This window comes from Opisthorchis viverrini, assembly GCF_000715545.1.
Source record: "Opisthorchis viverrini unplaced genomic scaffold opera_v5_37, whole genome shotgun sequence".
Classification (NCBI taxonomy): domain Eukaryota; kingdom Metazoa; phylum Platyhelminthes; class Trematoda; order Opisthorchiida; family Opisthorchiidae; genus Opisthorchis; species Opisthorchis viverrini.
The window spans coordinates 877,570-898,366 of NW_008751693.1; the positions used below are offsets into that span (position 1 = coordinate 877,570).

The 20,797-nt window shown below is 41.0% G+C and overlaps 1 protein-coding gene across 1 annotated transcript in view; it reads left to right on the plus strand.

The window, feature by feature from the left end:
• Positions 1 to 17,794, plus strand: part of T265_02834 (hypothetical protein) — a gene marked incomplete at both ends in the record, with an annotated part of 65,356 nt that extends 47,562 nt beyond the window's left edge. The window contains 2 exons of the mRNA XM_009167178.1: positions 14,178 to 14,890; positions 17,016 to 17,794. The remainder of the gene's footprint in view (positions 1 to 14,177; positions 14,891 to 17,015) is intronic.
• Positions 17,795 to 20,797: the final 3,003 nt, after the last annotated feature.

Here is a 20,797-nt window from a genome sequence, read left to right on the forward strand (position 1 = left end):
ACATGCCTCATTCTGCAGGCACTTTCTCTTCGTCCCATATAGCACCAATAAGCTTTGTCCTCTTCACTGTTTTCGTGATTACGGTAGGTTGAAGAAAGAGTTGAGACACAAGACAACAGACGCTATTGAAATGCGATTAAGCCTAGACACAGTTACAACCATCAGCATGGACCAAGCTTCAGTCTATGTAATCAAAGATGAACTATTTACCACAGGCATTTGTACAGTGACAAGAGAGGGCTCCTGTCAGGATGCAGTTGTGTGGTCATACGCGAAAAAGCATTCAGTTAGGCACGATTATGAAACTACGGTTGCTGATCCGCCCCTGAAAATGTTCAGAATTACTCCTCACTCGTTGATCATCAGCCCCAGTAAAATCAAGTGAAGCGTCATCTATTCTCACGTAAATGTGAAGACGCGCCATAACTATGGGCCGATTCTGAAGGGAGGTTAAAACTAAGTTGTATGGAAAATACGTCACTCATCCGCTTTTTGGGACGAATTATGCGGGACGCACATGTGGATGCTCAGTTATGGGTGCCAAAGTAACCAAATTGTCCGATACTGTTTCACCTGAAGAAGAAATTTTGTTCGCTATATGTAGTCGGTCATATAAATAAGATCACTTTTTCATAAGGACACATTTGCAGTCTTCGGACTTGTCCGATTCGAGGAAGACGTAAAGCATCTTTAATAAAACCTTCTGTCAAGAGCGCCTTATCATGAGGGAGCTCAGTTTGTTCTGGAAAATCAGACTAGGTGACCTAAAAAAAAGAAGTTTGATTTGTCTTTGATCGGTCAGCTGATAGCCAGTTTGCGCACAGCTATTCTCTGGGTAATATTGGGTAAAGTGCTACTTTCAAGTTATAAGTCAAATCAACTTACTAGGTCTATCGGTTCCTCATTATATTCATATAATTATATTTGGATTAAGTTGTGGTTCATGGTATTACTCACAGAGTTCCCGGAACTTTATTGTTGAAGAATAATTTTTGCCTTGTATGTTGTGGCTTACCCGCAGACATTGGGACCGATTTTAACGATAAGGCAAACATACATACCCAGACACCATATACGTCACCGCAATCACACTTTTGTGGAGATATTTTTCTACAAGCTTTATGCATTTATTCACAACCGCAGCGGATTTCCTGAGACTAGACCCCACGGACAGAATATTTGATGCTGTGTTCCGAGGAATGGTCACGTGGTGTTAGCCAAAGCACACTGTCAGCTGCTCACGGAAGCTGTCCTTCAAAAAACCGCGCAGCCACATTTGGGAAATGGCGAGCTGAAGTACCATCTCGCAGAACAGCTTAGTCAGCTCTCATTCAACAGTTTAAAACCCCCGCTGAGATTCCACAGACAGCAATAGAGGCATTACTACCAAAAATGGCAAAATGGTCAAGCTGCCGTCATCATTTGACGCACTCCGGATGGAAATTAATTCAATCAATTGACCTTCACTAATCGTTTTGTCTGATACAAAAGATTGCTTGCTCTAAAACTGGCATTCCAGTATAAGTTGGCCTGTACATTATGAGTATTTTCTTAGAGTGGAACCACTTACTCATTTAAGGCCTATTCATTTGGGTTTAAGCTGTCTCTAGCATTGTGATGAGGCACACATGCTATGTACAATTTTGAACCTTGGGCGTCAGATAACCTGCGACGAAATCAAGTGTCTAATCCAAAAGTAGAGGTGAGATCAACAAAGTAAGACGTATTCACACATGCGGAGGCTTTTGGCGGATCAAGTCCAAGCAAAGGAAGTACATTAAGTTCGATAAACTTTGGAGGTGATCTTTTAACCATATATACCTCAAATATGGCGTGGAACTTCCAAGCTTCTTAATAATGGTGGAGAACGGCGGTGAACTCCCGATCTACTATTCAGGTTTATTACCAGCATCGTTCAAGGGATAATCAAGCTGCTCACGTGACTGGGCGAATTATGTCTGTCCTGTAGGCGCTCCCTAAAAATGTATAATTTTTGTGAATGTAAATTTTTGAGATGGTGCCATTTGCGTCAGGGTTTTCATCAAACTACGCCTCAATCAGTTAACACATAATGTGGTTCAGTATTGTCGTATAGTACTGATAATCTGATGCTCAGAAGTTCCAAGTTTACGGTTAACTTCTTCTTACTCTGGCTTGCTCATCCAGTGAAGGAGACGGTAACGGACAACGGACATATACAGTAACTATAAAGTTCAAAGGGTAAGGTTGCAACGCTTAATTAACACGCTCTCATACGAACACAATACTCGGCGCTTAGGTTTAGTCGTTGTGATCTTAAGTTTGGAAATAAGCTATGCTGACTATCCACCAGTGGTATTATCTGACAAGCTGAATGCAATTATTGGTTTGACAGAGAGGATCTACTTTATTGGCTATTAGACCTGGCTGGTCTCAATCAATCGTAAACTTACAATGGTTACGTTACACACGGTGCAGTAATTTCATTTCAGCTTACATTCATGAGTCATACTCTGGATGATTCATTTGTCTCGTCTCTATGTCTGTGGCCCCGTGTCTATGCGACGATAATTCCAGTATCAAGCAGAAAAGTCAAAGGCAAACAACATGTGGTGTTTAGCCTGAAAGCGTACGATAGACAAACCAATGCAATAGCTCATTTGTGTTCCCAGACTTGCATTGCGCGGCTTGACATTTATGCACGTAGTAAGTGTGATGTGAGTACATCAGGAACATGAATACCACGTGAATGTTGTAGGTGTAGTGCACCTAGCACAACTCTATCGTTTCGCCAGAGTTAGACGGGTCTGTCGTGTAGATAACGTTGGTTTTGAAATATTGAACGCAGTTTTCTTAAAACTGATGTATATACCTATTGGCTGTCTGTATTTTGTAAAACTGGTAATTCACTGGCTGGCGCTTAGTGTCCGCTAGATAGAATACAACTGAGTGATGGTTTGCCGTATCCCCTGGACGAAACAGTTTGGGACTACTTGCGATAATTGTAGTAGTGCATCCCCCGCTCATGACTGAGTATAATGTGTCCCTTTAGGAAGAGTAATGTGAAACGTAAATCATCTTGTGGCCAACTTTGTTCGATCATAAAAGGCACCTTGTACATTATTAGTGCCATTAGCGATATCACAGTCGGAAGATCATAGTCGTTAACCACGCCTTCAGCGGATAAATCTAGATGAAATTTGTGTTCTGGATATTCTGCAATTAGTTTCATATTTCTGCGTGCATCAAAGGCGCTTTTTCATTTAAACAGCAAATTTTCCCCAATAATCGTGATGATTGGCTAACGGTTTTATAGACGCACTGTCCTCTCCTGCCAAATCAGGGCTACATTACTAAACTTTTAGTTTGATATTTGGTGTACATTTTTGTGGTACCGAACTTGGTGGTATTATTTTTCCTGAAGCTAATCCTGACGTTTTGCACTTTTATATCTCATTACTCGTTTGGAACACAGGGAACTTTCTTCTTCATAGGGAATTCAATGAACCATCTTTGTTGCAGTCCAAATTTCATACCAAATTTTCAGTCTCACTGTTGATGAATCCCACTGGATTTCTTAGAAGAATTCGATTTTGGAGATTATTTTGACAAATCATTTGACGCTGATCCTATTAATTTGAACATCAGGCATTCCTTCCAAACTTTGGTAAGCACCTAATGCTTACACACCTACAAAGTAAAGAGCAGGAGTTATCTGGTTGCCTACTTGTTGCTTCAGTCCAACAGAAATATTAACTTGTTTGGCCGCCAGTGCGTTATTACGTGAGGAAAATTTATTAGAGGAAAATGCTCCCAGACTAGCCCATTCGCGGGAGAACAATATGATGTGTGTTGACCAAGTAGCGATGGTGTTTTCTGGCGAACAACAACAACTATGAATAAGACTTTGCTGATGTCACTTGCAAAAACAATGGGAGTTGGAACCAAAAAGGTCATGTAACAGTTCAAAGGCTGCATAGATCCGATTGATCCAGTGTAGGAGAAAGCTGGTTGGTCTAAACGATCACGGTGCAATTAGCGGTTAATGATCACAAAAGTGCTTACATTCGTCCATTAAACATGGTGCGGCCTCTTGCCTGTTAGCATAAACGTTTAGCTGATGACTTTATGTGCATGCAAATACCGGGCAGTATCAACTTTCACTTACATTGATAATTTTGTTTTCGGTTGGATAGACCTCGGTTATTTACAAAAGTCGACCAAAGTCAGTTACTGGCATAAGTTCCTATGAATGCTATTGTTAGTGGTTTGCTTTGATCCCTTCGCTGGCGAGATAAACTTTCGAATAGCTTAGGTAACCGTGGAGAATTTTCATTATAGCCGTATCTCTGTTTGTTAAACAGATGCTCTCCAATTCTGACATGATTAGTCTGGATTATTTGACGCTGTAGATGAGTGATTGTTTCCGACAGATTTGATTTGGTTTCCTTTTTGTAGGATCTGCATCAGTTGTCAGACTAACGCAGTGCAGCTTGTTGGTCAGACAGTTACTGGTGTGACATATCTAGACATAAAGTTTTTTTCAGAGTATACATACACTGTTAAGCCCCTTAATTTTACGGAAGAAACAACAGCGGTAACCGTGTGTGGTAAATAACAACGGAGTGCACGTGATTAGTGCGGATGAGAGCGGAGATATTGCTCAAGTTCATCTCAAAACAACTTGAGTGCCATTGAAAATTTTCAGGCCTCCAAAATCGGTTCGTATATTTTGCAGTAGTGATATTGGAAGTAGTGGAAAGTATGGAATTAAAGAATATTAAGTTACATCTGGTACTCTTGCATCGGTCATAAGCAGGAAAGATTCATGAGTGCCTGACCGCATCGAGCCTTTCTGCTACCTTTTCTGAATTTAGCCGAACCTAGTATCCGAAGGAGATGTGTACTACAATCCACTCGACATATCGGCGGTTCAATGCTAATGTCATTTAGTGGTATTTTACCCTGTTACCACATAGCGCTGTCCGGTAAATTTTAGCAACGAGGTCCCAAGCCCAGCTTTAGTGACTCAACTGAAACCGACTGCTTTCTTATCCGTCTTCGACCTATGGATTTTTGAAGCTGCTGCCGATCGATGGAAGCTACATTCACATTACACCGTGTTTCGGAATGGCTATTCGCAGTTAGCACTTTGCCATTACCTAGGTTGCCCAACCGAGGTTACCATAAGATGCTTGAGAGTTAGTACCTACAGTATAGAAACAATTCATGGCTTGCTACTTACTTCAGTGTACACCCGAAATTCCCACTTTCATATTAGGCGATAACAGGGCCAGAGTATCGCGGAACCGAACATTTCATTCATGGTACAGCGGATGCAGCCGTCCTTTAGCTAATAGTCCGGTCCAATAACTTAATCCTGTGCTTGCAAAGGTGACGTTATCTAGGATCTCGGTCAGTCACTTATGCTTGTCTATCTCGGGCTCTTGGACATCTGTGGAATTTGAACGGCGTTGACCGCCAATGTCTTTCACACCTGATCCACTGTAAATAAACCTCTGGCACCCGATGAACACACTTTAACTGTGCTGGCAGCTTAAAGAGCATCGAGCATTGCCAGTACCGTCACTTGTCTCAGCGCGAAAATCTATTCTACCAGCTCAGAAATGACTTATCGCGATTGGCGGAAGGCACACTACTGATAGTTGAATAGAAGTGTGATTAACCGATTGTTCCCCTTCAATTATCAGGTTCACTTCACCGAAACCAGTTTTAAATATTTCCTCAGATGGTACTTTCTGAAGTGAAGTGTCAGCTTTCCTTCAGAAATCTGGTTGGTTGTATTCGGGAGCACCTTAGAAAATACCGTGGTGTTTGTGGCAGCATAACCGAGCAGCTTTCGGTATATTCTTCCAATAAATAAGAGCTTGTTGGTGTGGGCTACACGAGTAGGATGTAGATGAAACGCCTCGTAATTCTAGCGAATTTCACCTGGCACAAAGAGAGTTCATTAAATGGACCTTTGAAAGAATTTATCTATATAAATGGTACTTGAATTACTGAATTTCTTCCTGAGTACGCAAGGCACCCACCAAACCACTCCTTTCTACGTTCCTTATCTACAAAACCGGTACTCAAATTTTCAGCTTCGTGTTTTTAACATTTAGAGGCATAATACTACATATTACAAACATATTTACGTATATATATGTATATTCTAAGAGGGATCTCCTTGAATACTCCTACCGATTTTGATGGGCTGAAGAGACACATAGGTGCTTCGAAATTGTACTTGAATAAAAATAGGGTTTCGTCACAGAAAGAAAGAAAGCTGGAAACCATATCAGGGGTTAAGATAAGTCGATTACACATCATCGCAGTTTGGATTTCCGGGTTCCGCATAATCGCCCATTTCTAGCCTTTCAAGAATTCAAACTTAGATATTCCAATTAAAATTTATTCAAAACGAATCGGTTTAGCTATAATTAGTTCGCAAATGTTGACTTGATTTTCGACATCATCAGAAACCAGGACGATTTGACTTATTTCAAATAGTACACTTCGTGCGTAGCCACACCTGGACTTGCAAAAAAACTAAGAAACAACATACCTCATTGTCTTCACGATAGTATTAAGAAATTATCTGACATTAATTCACACAGCATTAAGTTGCATACTTATCCCGAAATATGGACTGGTCGCATTAGGGCAAGCAGCACAACGGAAAGACCTTTCAGAAGCAACACAGTGGGGGATGAGTCATCTCTGGGCTAGTTTGGCCTCGAATAACACAAAAACGTGAAATCACGGACCTTTTTGTGGATTTGCTTTTTACTAGAATAAATACGATCCAAAAAATAGATAGATGGCACGTGGAACTCGAAATGTAAAATACACTAAACTCTGGAGCGGAATGCTGACATGAAATTAAGTGGGAATAGTTTTACCTCTCAAGATCTTGTCGTGCTAAGTAAAAACCTAATTATAACCGGCGATAGAAAGACTACCAGACTGGGCGTAATTTCAGGTAAATGGAATTGTTCGTGTCATGTAAGGAACTGTTTTTGAGCAAATCTTTAGTATCCGTTCTGTCAGGCCATCTCAAAATAGTCATCAGGTTACTGCCCTCGGTTGCATCACTTCCTTCGAAAGGCAAAAGGTGCAAATGCAGTGGCATACTTGTGATTCCAACTAACCCGGTAAACAGAAAGGTAGTCACACAATGGTTACCAAAACACTGGTTAGGTTTATTTAATAGGTGTGTCGCAGTTATTCCTATGAATCAGGTTTGCCTCAATTTATTTGATGAACCGAGGCGGGCAGGAACGTGAGTGAAGCTCGGTTAAAGCAAAGAATACAAATAGTTTACGCATGATCCAGGGACTAAAAACAGACTAAACATGTTCAGGTGTACTGTCCGTTAAGAATGTAGCTTTCATACAGGCGCATGTTGCGTGCCTTCTTCAGTACGGTTCGGTTGTCCAGGCAATGTCGGACACAAGTACACTGAAAGTTTTAGATAAATCGTAGAAATTTGACACGGTGTTTGTATACACGACCTTCATGGGTGAATCAATGCAAGCATATCGGCAGTTCCCATCCAATCGGATCGGTTGGGAAAACGTTCTATGGCTTTAACAAATCGTTGGATAGTATAGAACCGTTGATAGCAAAGTTTTGGGAATAGGAAGTCTGAAGGCGCGTAGGTTGAACAAATGTTACCTGGATTTCAGGTCAGTCTAGTACCATCTCACTCGCTGAACGACGTCTTTAGTCGTCAAAAGGTTACTCCAGTACCGGTGGGGAATCTGCCCACGAAAGAAAACCGATGATATGTGTGACCACTCGCAAAAGAGGACATGTGTTATTATTTAGAGAGCCACATGGTTAAAAAAATAACTCAGAAAATAGTGAAACCGTAGATTATGTCGAGAGTCTTCAAGGGATCTTCACGTGCACAGAGATGCTCAAAAGCAAAAAAGCATTGATGGGGATCCGTCTTAGATTTCATACGGGTAGTGATCTTTATTGGTGACATTGCTTTCATCTGGGAGACATCTATTTATACTTGTGCTTTCTTCACGATGAGGCTTTGTTCAGTTCCCGGCTCATGGTGTGTACAACAGTGCCAGTGATGGTACCAACGTCTGAACTGGCTATCTGCTTGGTCATATTGCTGGGTGCTGGCAGCTCAGGCGACTTCATTATTCGCTGGGCTGTTCTTTGAGCTAGGCAATATTTGACGGGCATATTGATAATATTTCGTTTACAAACCGGATTCACATTCACAATCCCTTTGCTCTAGCTCATATTTCGGTGATGGTATCTACCAAGGATAATTCAAGCGGGGAGAACAAAAGTGACAGCGATCCACAGCGTTTACGAGCTATATCATCGTATTAGTTGTTTTTAGTGAAATTCTAAACGACCAAGTCTAACTGAAGTTCATTTTAACTTTGCACAAGGACTCCCACAGGCTTCTATAAAACGTGAATGGGATAGTTTAAAAATGGAAATTTACAGTCTACCTGATGAACCCCAAGAAGGGCGAAACTGGTCGTGGTCTGTCAGAGTTTTCAGCAGCTTTGCGAGTAGTGCCCTTTATGAAAATATAAACGAATTTGTTTTTCAAAAGATTGCCTCTTGGCCTTGAAGGCTAAGATTAACTAACACTAAATGAATATAAACTAAAGGGATTACCGGACCGTTCACTGACCAAATGACAGTAATGTTTAGGCTCCCAGTAAAAGGACCCAGACTTTTGACTTTTCGGGATAGTACTCTGTGTTTCCAATCATGTGTATACTAGCGAAAGCACGGAATCCGAAGACTACTGTGGACCAGAATAGAGTTGTTGGGCGCACAATGCACAATGTCGGATAATCAAGGAAGTCAGACAGCTTTAGGACACTTGACTGAGCCATTTCGATGGGTTGGTTAGTGTTGGTTCTAAGGTGCTTATTGAAGCACTCAAAAGACCCGCCCGTTTACACCACCTAATTGGTGTCAGCTATGTGTTGCATTCATGGTGGTTTCTCTTGTTCTGGGTGCAAACTGGAACAGATTCGCCAAAGCTCTCACTGAGTTGACAAGATGCAAGCACCACGCACACAAAAAACAATATACTTGTTAAGTTTTTTTCGAAAAGCAACGAGGTCTCTATGGTTCATCCTAGAGTGAATCAAGCGCCTTGACGGGAACAGAGGGAGAACAAACCCCAGGAAACGTTCTACTTGGTGTATTATAGGGTCATCAGGTTGAGCAAGTCACCACCAGGTTCTAGCGGAGGTTATGTTGTAAGCAAGCTTGTCCATTACTATTAACAACTCAGCGCATCCTACGCAAATGTATTTTTATTTGCGGGACTGGGTTTTAAATTATTAAGTGTGAAACGTGAAAATTTTGGAATTAATCAGTTAGTCCATAAATGAAGCAAAAAAATTTTGTCTTCTTTGTTTCACAACCGGTAGTATCCCACTGGCTACCGAATGGACACGAACAGTGTCACAAAAAGCTGCCATTGCCATTGGCCGAGGGTGCCCACCTATTTTCAAGATCATTTCAGTATAGCCAACCCATCAGCATTATATTTCTGTCTGCGTCAAAATTTACAGGCCAGGTAGATAGCTGAGTACTATTTAAAATGGGATTGGGAGCAAAAGCTGTCAAAATGCACTTTAAGCTCTATCGTAAATCTTGGTGTAGTATCAGATTATTAAACCACTCTGCCCAGGCTAGCAAAAGCAAAATCAATTCAGTTTGCCTCCGCCATCTTACTGCATTTTTGGCTTAACTTATGTTTCCTGCAAGTGTCCTGCCCACTATTTAAGCCAGGAAATGTTAGATTTCCAAAATCAGGCATCTTTATTTAACCTTGGTCACTAGTCCAAAACCCTTACGCTTCGTTAGACACAAAATCAATCATGAAACGTTTTAGGTTCTGAATTCCTTCAAAACACGTCGAATTATTTTGCCCCGTTTTGTTGTATAATTTAATGATTTAGTTTGCCTGTTCGCTTATTTATTGTGGTGTCGATCGAATCCTGTTTTGAGGCTGTAGCAGGGATAAAAAATTAAACTATGCGAGTTTAAGTACATACATCTTTTGTGTGTGGTTTCCCAGGACAGAATAGCTCGGGAAATAGTTACCAGAAACGGTAAGGATCCTCATTGTAGAACAAAAGTTATTCCTCATTGCTGCCCACCGGACTTCTCTGAATATATCATCCAATTTATGAAGTAAATCAACCATTCCTGTAGCACGATATTTGTTATTTGTCAGTCTTACGAAAACAGCATGCCAAAAGTGGACGGATGCTCTGTCAGGATAAACTTGGGTAACCAAAACTTCAAAATAGCCTTCAATATCACGGGAAGGTATGTGATTCCCTGTAGAAATACACTAACGAGGAATGTCGTTGTATGTGTGGTGTGCGGAGGTGTTTATTGTGTACAAACAGCGTCTATTCATTATTTTGAAATTTTTTAGATTAGGAAAGGTATGTGCACAGTGGGATAAAGACGATCCAATTATTCGAATGACTGAACCAGTTTTTGGATGAAATCTGTCAGGTTGGTTACTTGCCATTTTCTTACGGATATGCGGTTTGTTCGAAGTCTGAGATTGGATCAGATCATGCTGACAAGCGCTGTGTATGCGTGGGTCAAACTGATTAGTATTCACCAATTGACAAGCCTACGCACACCTTCACGTGGTGTCAGAAGCACGCTCCAGCACCAGCAGAGATCATCTATCTGCATCTACTCGGGAACATGTATAATTTGGGCCATGAAAAGCTGGAAAATTTTGTCAGTGAATAAGTGCACCACCAGTCAGAAGCAGTACTGCGCTTGTTTGAGGTTACGAGTGATTGGCGTGATAGCGAAATTGGGGGCAATTAGACAAGGCTTGTCCTATGCCCAAACCTCAAGCAGAACAACTGAAAAATTTGTTTCAGCGCTTTCCGACTCTTCCTTTTTGGCCATCTATAAGAATCCGTTTTTTATGGTGATTAGATTTCAACTGACCTCGTGTTATGCAAATATTAGACCTATGCATAAACCTCACACCCATAATATAATCAAGTAGCATTCTGTTCTGTTTGAACACAAATAAAAAGTGTGCGGACATTTTAGAAGCCTGTGGCGTATGGAGATTTGGCAAAAGTTGCAGTATATTATTAACACTTGATATAACGCATTGAATTTGATGTTTACATGACGCGATAGGTGACTTGAGCGAGAGAGTGCATGGTGAATTCGATGTGACGTCCTTTCCGATAAGAATGAGAGTGAAAACAATGAAAGTTACAGGGAATACGAAGTATTTTGAAAATCATTTGCCATCCTAATATTTTGTAACTTCAAAAGCTGATTCTTGTTACCTCGTTCGTGAATATGAAATATAGTTTACTTAAGCTATATAAGCGTTTAACGCTATTTGAATATAACTTCTATCCTGAAAATAGAGTTACCAGCGAGTAGTCTTTAGTGAAAAAGTGTTGGCCGCAGCTCTAAATGCTGCCTGCTCGTCAATGAAACTGCAAGCTAGCTAAATGTTTACCTGTAACGGTAATTTGATCATACCTCTAGTTCCGGAGTCTCTGAGCGACTTTACATTCAGTGGAATGGAAAACAACTACAGAGTTAGAATTCTCATAGCTTTTGTTCCGGAGCTATTTCAGTGAGTGACTTCAAGTTCGACCACACTGTTTCTCATCTTAACGGCAGTGGGCTCCTTTTTGAAAGATAGCGCCATCCATGATGGAATAATAAATATTTCTGATGCGCAAGGTAGTCGTATCAGAGCAGAAATATTTGTTGCTGACCGTGTGGCAAATTTAAAGTATAATCATAATCTTAGGTCATTGAAGGCAACACGTGCTCGAAGTTTTGTAATTTACTCCAATTATCCTTGGGGTGATACTGAGACAGATGGGAGGTGTGATTTTTGCTAATCTTCTGAACATCACAGCTCACTGATGCTGTAGATATTTATGACAAATAAGTCTGTACGCTTCGTTTACACTGGTCAATAAATTAAAGATTTCTTGGATGCGCCCTGATTACAGACCGCTCCAGGACACGTGGTCCACAGTTGCATTCCTTTGTTCTGGTTGTTCTCCTGTTTCATCCAAGCTCGGGTGTTTATCCCAGAAGTCTTCGGTTCACCATATCCGTGTTTTCTCGTGATGAGAACGGTCGCCATTGTTTTGCACGAAAGCGAAGTGTACAGCATAAACGCTAGTCTCCTCTACTTCTACATATTATTCCACAGTGATTACTTTCTCCTAACTTTTGTAGAGTAGGGTTCTTTAGTTCTGAAAAGACCCGGATCATTTCAAATCATAGAACATTAGAAGTCTTATTTTGTACGTGAACTCGATTCAAATTCGATAACGTGGTGTTTTCAAAATGTTCTGCACAATTGGTTAACATAAACTGGATGTCTCATTGCCAGAATGGCAACAGGTAACACGAGTTTGACTCTACCGAGGTGACTTACAGTACATTGCGACCAGTGACGCACGAGCATATTCGTATGGAGTCTTCCGCTTAGTAGTGGAGAATTAGTACATCAAATCGTTGCAGGGTTGGTATATATTTAGCACTCTGCCTCAAATGAAGTCAATAATCTATCCACATTTAGACTAGTTGTGAGTTCATCAATGATTCTTGTTTCCGGCTTTGAAGTTTTGAGCAACACAATGCAATTTACTATACAACATTATGAGGATGAGTTTTCATGATTCACCCCTGACAGTGTCAAGCTCGCGGTCGTTCAGCAAGAATTTGGTTGTCACGTAAAATCAAATATACACTTCCAGTATTTTTAGTGATGTACGTGTGGTTAAGGTCCTACATGATTCGAACTACATGTTCAGTAACCACCGGTAAGAACTTCATATTTATGTATATATTTCTGTAAATACAAGCTGAAGTGTGTCACACTACAATTTTGGACTGGATGTAATTGCGAACCAATGTGAAAGTGTCCAGACGAATTCTGTTTTCACTAATGATAGCCAGTTTTGGCTTTCCTGACAAAATAACCAAATATGGCCTGCTGGTTGTTGGTCTGATCACTCCGGGAGCTTGGCTAGCGGCGCTCAATCATGACGCCGCAGGAATTCGACTTTTGTAAGTTGGCATTCTTCAGAATTTGAAAAATGTTGGAATTTCTAAAAATCGAGACGCACTAACAACGGAGACTGGCTCACTGACCACGCTTACAAATATTCACATACTTGCTACAGGAATGTTCATTCCACCGGCTGGAATGTTGGTTGACTTCACTTCCTGATGTAGACCATGCAAATATATAAACACCATAGAAGCTGCAAGTCGTTCATAGTGGAAGGACACCGAATCAACTGAGTCACAATTTTTATGAGTTACACTGAATTGGAAACGAAGGTTGCTGAGAACAAGTTTGAACGCAGAAGCTTTTTGCCATCCCGGATATGTTCATGTAACTCACCCTCTGCTTGGATAATAGTACTAAACAATATGACGGATAACCGATTTCAATGTCCGTCCGTGCTGGGTGCTTGATATTTGTGGTGGGCCAGACCTGGACTTTCCACACTACATGTTTTCTCTAGTTTTAATTGGATAGCTTTATTCAGATAGATTGACATGGTATTGTGGTATTAAAAACAGCAGTGTGCTGCGGTGTTTAGTCAATGGTGAGGTAATGATGTCGCTAGTGATGAGACCGTTCCCCAAATGTCTTGTTACCAATTACAATTTGATCACCACAGCGAACTTCTTCATATCAAGTATGCAATGAACGAGTAATAAGTGTAACGACTACCGCTTAGTAAACAATTTTTACTTCTGAACCCAGCTGATTTTCACCATTGACCACTTATTGTATTCTATCACGTGAAACCAATGCTCCCTGCGTCGGATCTACTTGGGAAAACTTAGAATATCACCTCCAGCATACCTGGTCTAGAATTAAAGTGATTCATAGTTAGAGGAAGATCATTTACATTCTGATAGGTGAACAAAAAAAGACGGGAGCATTCGAGAGTTGTCTGGCCAACATTATTCGGTCCAACAGTGAAGTTTACATGTTTTTTTTTGGGTGAGATCCCCGGGAAAACAATTATATGGAGTTCAAAAGAGCGGACAAATGATTTCTGCTTCGCGTTTCCCAACAAACTTTCAGAGTTTTGTGCTGAACTTTTTCTCTGGTGCGTAACTTGATCTCCGCACTCTTTTCTTCAAAGGTACACCGATTTTCCCTGGAGAGGACGAGGCAGATCAACTGGCAAGAATAATGGAGCTAATAGGAGTTCCACCTAGAAGTATGCTGGCAGCTTCTGGAAGGGCCAACAAATTCTTTACACCTAGCGGTGAACCGCTTTATGCACTTGACCAGTTAAGCGGAGCAGGTTATTTCTCCGATAACCGTAACGGGAATATCCAGGCATCCCACCCTAGTTCGGCACGCAAATCACCCAGAGAAATACGAGGATTGCCAAACTCCATTGATTTATTGACAGCCCTAACAATGCATAAACGGTCGTCCGTGTGCTTGCCTGGGGAAGAAAATTTGTTCCGCCAGCAGTCTCGCTCGCTTGTAGGTCGCGTGGAACCGGTGGATGCGGACCTACTGGACTTTTTAGGCAGATGTTTTCAATGGATACCCAGTCACCGAATGAATCCCATTGAAGCGCTTAATCATCCATGGATCACCAAGCGCCGCACCATGTCTTCGGTGGATAAAAAACCCACACATTCTCCGCAGTTCAACTCGAACGGAAATGGAGGTATCAATGTTCCGAATGGCCTCAAGAAACTGACTAGCATAGATATACCAGACTCTGTCAAGGCAGTTTTTGGGGACACAGAAGAACTACTTCGTAAGATGCAGAATGTTCGAATCAGGAAGGGATCGCTGCCATTAGAAGACGACATAACACCAACACGACGTTACAGCGTAAGTAAACCAGTTTGTCGGTCCTTAAAAATCGGCTTTGTGAGCTTGATATTGCCTTTTGTACAAACACCCGGTTGTTTATCAAACAACATTGTGACTGCCAAGATTTCCATGAGGACTGAGCAATAAATTACAAAAATATCCAACACTTTGGGGTAGGACGTTATCTTGTTACGTTAGGCCTGGTTTAATCTGGTGAAATCTTGAAAAGTTAAGTCTTCCGTCATCATTGCAATAGTGAGAGGATTCATCAAGGATCCATCGGCAACAAAGCTTCAAAAACTCCCCATTTGATTAGAAGACAGTCGATCACAGACATTGCCACATTGTTATTTGTGTGATGCGGAAAGTGTCTAGTCCTCCGGTAAACAGCTGAACTAATCGGAAAATCAAATTCTCCCCAGTCTCTCTGGAGCGTCTACCAAAGTGTCCGGACCCAGACTACTTACTCACTCACCTACTTGTAAAGCCAGAACATTCCGGCACCCTGCCAAAAGAAAAAATGATTGTCCTCTGCCAGAGAGAAAAGCAACTCCCAGACCAAATAAGGACATTTCTTTGGAGCAGCCGGGGTGAATGGATTTACGGAAGCGCACAGAGAAGTACGGTTTTTGGTTATCCTATCGCCAGTTCTCGCATATCGTTTTCGGTTACTTAATTGTAGTGAGTTATGAAAAAAGGATATAGAATAATGTTTTTAAGGGTTGTCTCGTGCAACGCTGATTATGCCTTAATCCCTATTTTCACTGTCAGTACTAGGTGCTTTCCGTAATGTATGAACCAGTGTCATAAAAACCGTTGGGTTTTATTGATAGCAGCGCTCAGTTTTTATGGTGTCGTAAACATTCCTATTTTTGGTTGTGGCTGGCGTTTATATGACTATATAATTGTTGGCACAAAAGAGGCTAGGAGAATTTAATTCAGCTTTTTGTAGCACACAGTGTCAAGTGATCGGCGTGACAGAGGACTCACATCATTGATGATAAATACGGTAGAAATAGGAGCAACCAATATTTTAGCAGTAACAGAAAACCTCTAAAATTTTTCAAGGCCCTCTCTAATCCAATTCAAACGTATCGATGATTGGGTCGTATGCGTAGATTTATCTATCCACATTTCCATTCAGAGTCCGCTCGCGAGTTAACTAGCGTCAGGCTACGAGTTCGAACCAGTACAACCAGATTTGGGTGTTGATTCATCGGTGACCAATTACTCCGACGGCCTAGCGCGGAAGTTTTCCAAATGAAATAAACTGTCAGATATATGCAACATTTTTTTAAAATGGCAGTTGGTGATCTATTAAAATTATCACCTAAGCAGATTTTTTGCAACAGAAGTCTGTTCTTGAGGCTACAACGGATCGAAGCGGGAGATTAAGCAGTATGGGGGTTTCGAAAGCCAATATTTGCAGCGACTACTGAACTGTCTGCAATTATTCACATCAGTGTTTCCACTGTGTTCAGAGTTTTTCAAATAATTTGCTTTTGATAAGTCGTGAAGAGAGTGGAATTCCCGCTGTACATGCTCTGTGAATGCTCTGTACATGCTCAAAAGCGACATTTTTCGAAATACAGATACTCAAATTTGTCTGTGAATGGCGTTCGCGGCTGTTTGGGTATACAATAAAAATTCAATGTACGGGAATTTGCACCGCTATTGTATATCCACAAGAGAGAATGTCCTCTTGGCTTTTGTTTGATTATACTCGCACATATTTTGTCGTGTTGTTAGGGTGACCAGTTAGCATTGTAGATTCCATTAGAAAGCGTACGGATCATTTTTCTGCTATTTACAAAGCAGTTAGAATAAAACCAAAGGAAGTAGGTAGAAAATATATCATGAACCAAACAAACGCATTGACTCTACCCATCTGGGCTTGCCTGTACAATCTTTCTTGAGTTTTATTCATTCATAAGTGACTGTTCAAGAGGTGTTTTTTAATTCAGCCTCCTCCCAGGTATGTTACAATTGCGCGGGTGGGCTAATGACTTGAGCCGCAAGATAGCTCTCTTTTGTTATTACTTTCAAAGCATAATGGTGTCAATTTGCAGAACATTATAGTTTTGTTCGTTGAGTTATGTCGTATGTGATGCTTCAGTAAATATTGCAATTTTTAACGTTACAGCAACTTTCACGAGGAGAGCGAAGTTCTTCAAAAGGCATTCGGCGATTTTCCTCTTGTCAGGAAACTATCCGTCATTTAATGGAACCTTTAGATAATTTGGAATTCCCTCGTAAGTTATCCTCCAGGTATTATAATCGTCCTTCTAACTCGAGAAATTACCGGGAATTTCTGAGTAATGGCGGTGACATATACCCGGACGTTCATAGTTCACCGATAAAACGCACAGAAGACGAAGTTGACAGTTATCGGAGACATCGACCAAGACGACCATCCAACCGACAACGTGATAGTTTGCTTTTGCGGGTGGACGATTCAAGATCAAGGCGGATAGGCGGATTGTTTGATGGATCTGCATAAGGCTGCAGCTAACTGATAATCAGTTGAATCAGTCTTTCATCAATATTCCTGCACAATGCCTTTCCCTTCTACAACTATGACCCACCAAAAACGACAAAGCCCGTTTACTCTCTAGGCAATGCCTCCCGCCTTCCAACACGCCCCATTCCTCTTCCAAATCCTTCCCGGCTGCTAAATATCCTCAAAGCTGTTTTTATATCCCTGTGGACTTGAATCCATCATGTCAAAGCGTCTTTCCACTTATTTAAAGATATAACTTGTAAATAAGTACACATTTTCCAAACAACTCCACCAAACGTGTCAACAAATGTGTGACCGGACACGTGAAAACAATGTGGCAATGATTTAACTTTAGAATTTGGACAAGATATAAGGCTTCCATGTGCAAGGTTATTTTATTATACCATAATATATTCCTACCAACATGCTTCTTATTGATCTTTCAGTGAGTGTCTTCTTAGCTGCAGAAATATGCCAAGGGTTTTTTAACTGCATCACTTCGATGGTAATCAGACGCTGATTAGGTATTCAGTAGTGAGAGTGAACACGCAAAGATTCATCGGGAAGTAATTCGTTTTTTTAAAACCTACCCATAGCCCAGTACATCTGTAAGAGTAAATACCTGCATCTTTATAAAACTGACAGAATCAAGGAGAGCAATCTGCATTTTCACCTATCAGATTGAATGATACTTTAAACCGCCAATTGATTTGCATCTCGCTTCTCTCCTTAGTTGAAGTCAGAATAGGTTGAGAAGTTAAAATTACTGCACAGATTTTCTTTTTGTTGGAAGTAGTCCTTGAGGCGCATCCTCAAACGTCGGTCGCTGAGGATGGTAATTATCCATATTGGGCCCTTCTTATCTCACGCGTGATGCATTCCCCTCGCCAACGACAGCGACTGAGGAGGGGGAGGGAACTACCGCTTTGTGGGTGTGTTACCATAGCAATGTCCTCTCCTTTCAGGCGAACTACGATGATGCTGACAGGCAAACTGAGAAATTCGTAGAGCTTGGCGCTTAGGAGACCGATACCACAGTATCTGACGGCGTCAGTCCACTGGGATAACCTTCACGAAAGGGGATGTTATAATCGTTCAAACTAACTTAGGTAGCAGTTTGAAGTTTATCTTGTTTATCGTACTTAGCGGAGTCCCATTTTTGGGCTTATGCACTGACCTTGAGCAAATAGTTTTAGTCTGGGCTTTTTGGCCTCAGCAGACCAAGAAGTTGGTTAATCCCAGGAGATTCTGCGTCGAAGGGTACAAAACGGTCATCAATAGAAGGCACTCTCGAACTCAGCTGCTAAGAAACAGTCTTGAGCAGAAAACCGAGAAGCTGATTCCACTGTGTCCAAGACGGTGAACTTTGCAGGTTGATCGATCTGGTAGCAAGGCGATCCATCAGTTTCCGGCCGTTTCACGAACCGGCCTGTAAAAACGTAATAGCTTCAGACTGCAATAGAGTAGATAAATAAATGTGATCGATTGCACCACTGTGAGATTAATGTTATATCAGTTGACAAGCGTGATGGTGAGCTCCTGAATTTTTTATTGACTCTACAAGTATTGCCACTTAGAGGGGAGATAATTTTGTACCCTGTTTAGAAGTATGGACCAAAAACTGAACTCAATTTGCCATACATTTCGGAGATAGTTATATTCCGGGTGGAGAATACATCCTGGAGAATACATCCAATTTCACTCCCTCAGATCACCGAGGCCTAGTCGCAGGATTTACTAATATCGTGTCTGCCTCGTTTCATTCACACTTAAGATCTGGTGGGTCAACGTGAACTCAAAGTCATGGCCTCATTAGACTTATCTCCATGTTCTCTAAAGTGTAAATCAAATAAACCATTGTGAAAGTCCAAAAGCAAGATAGGTTTGATTATTCTTACTGTTTGTCTGGAGAGTTATTCTCTTAGCTAGAACGCGATGTGCATCTTCAGTCCAAAGAAAAGTTGTACCAAAAGTTGGACAGTGCAGCATTGGGATCTCCATCAGGCCGATTCTCGAGGAAATTTTTATTCAACAGGTTTGAGGTGCATGTTCATGATCACGCAGCTCCACCGGCGATACGCAGGCGTTGCGTTCGTCATTATGATGAACATTTTACGGTCATTGGAGGGTTCGATGAATTGTAATTAAGCACGCCGGCTTTTTGTCTTGAATGTAAAAATAACGATTTCACTCCTTTCCTTTCATTTTTTCATTTCCTAGACGTATATATGCTAAAAGCAATTCGTTGACCAAAATAAACTTTTCGTTATCCAGAAAATGCCTTAAGTAGAGCAACATATTTACTTAACTGAATTTCTCCCAAAGAAATCTCAACGAAATATCCTGCTTTCACAGAGGAGCAAATCTGCTGGGAAGAGGAAAGAGAGGCTACACTGCAGTCGTCGGAAAGCGCAATTTATGAATACGCTTAAAAATGCGATAGTTCATTACAAAGAGGAAGACTGTTTTCATGAATCATTCATCTGAAAATAATCCGAATCGACCTCCAGATCACATAATTCAGCAAAACGTTTCGGCCAACCAACTCAAATGATGGTTTCCAGATAATCCACTGATAAATCTAACTGCCAGTCCACACTCAAAGCAAGAAAGCCCGCCCCCTCAATGGCTTATTACATGACAGTTTATACAAGGGAATCTTCTTAGTTGGAAACCCGCTCTAGGGGGTTTACTACAAGTGCGATTGTTGTTTATTTGTTTGACATGAATTGTATGATTAATTCTAATATAACCCATCTAACTAAAACGGTCCGTTCAAAATCGGTCTGGCCACAGCAAAGATACCTGCGATTCAGTCACATGCTCTGATACATCAATGATCCTCTCACGTGAATGGGCCACTCCGGTCAACGGATCCTTTTGTAAAAGTTGTGGACTTTTACTCAGGCTCCGAATCATATTTGGTCTGTTCGCCTTTACTGACCATTTTTTGTTCCATAAATCGCTAATATGAGTTGCATAGAAGAATGGATTCCAATTGCACTAACTTTCTGGTAGTCCTTTGCTCTTTGAGTCGGCTGTGAATACCATATCAGTTGCATAAATCATTCGTTCGAAAGCATTCGTTGGGCTTCTACTACTTTAAATTTATTAAGCTTATTTCCACTGTTTAAGGCTCTCTAGTGATTGTATACAAATATTTGTCCAGAGGAGTATCTGAGCATCCATTTATGTTGGGGGAATTGTGTGACTAATTTTGTATAATATTACGTTATATGTGTACACATGTATATTTGTATATATATGCAAGTTATATATCTTTTATTATGTGGTTTGAGCCAAATATCTGCTACAGTGACAAACACCGCTAAGGCGTATAAGACACCAGCACAGATTCACCATTCACCAACAGTATGGCCTCTGATGGAACAAACGCCTGCGATAGTTACCCTTCTCTGAGGTAT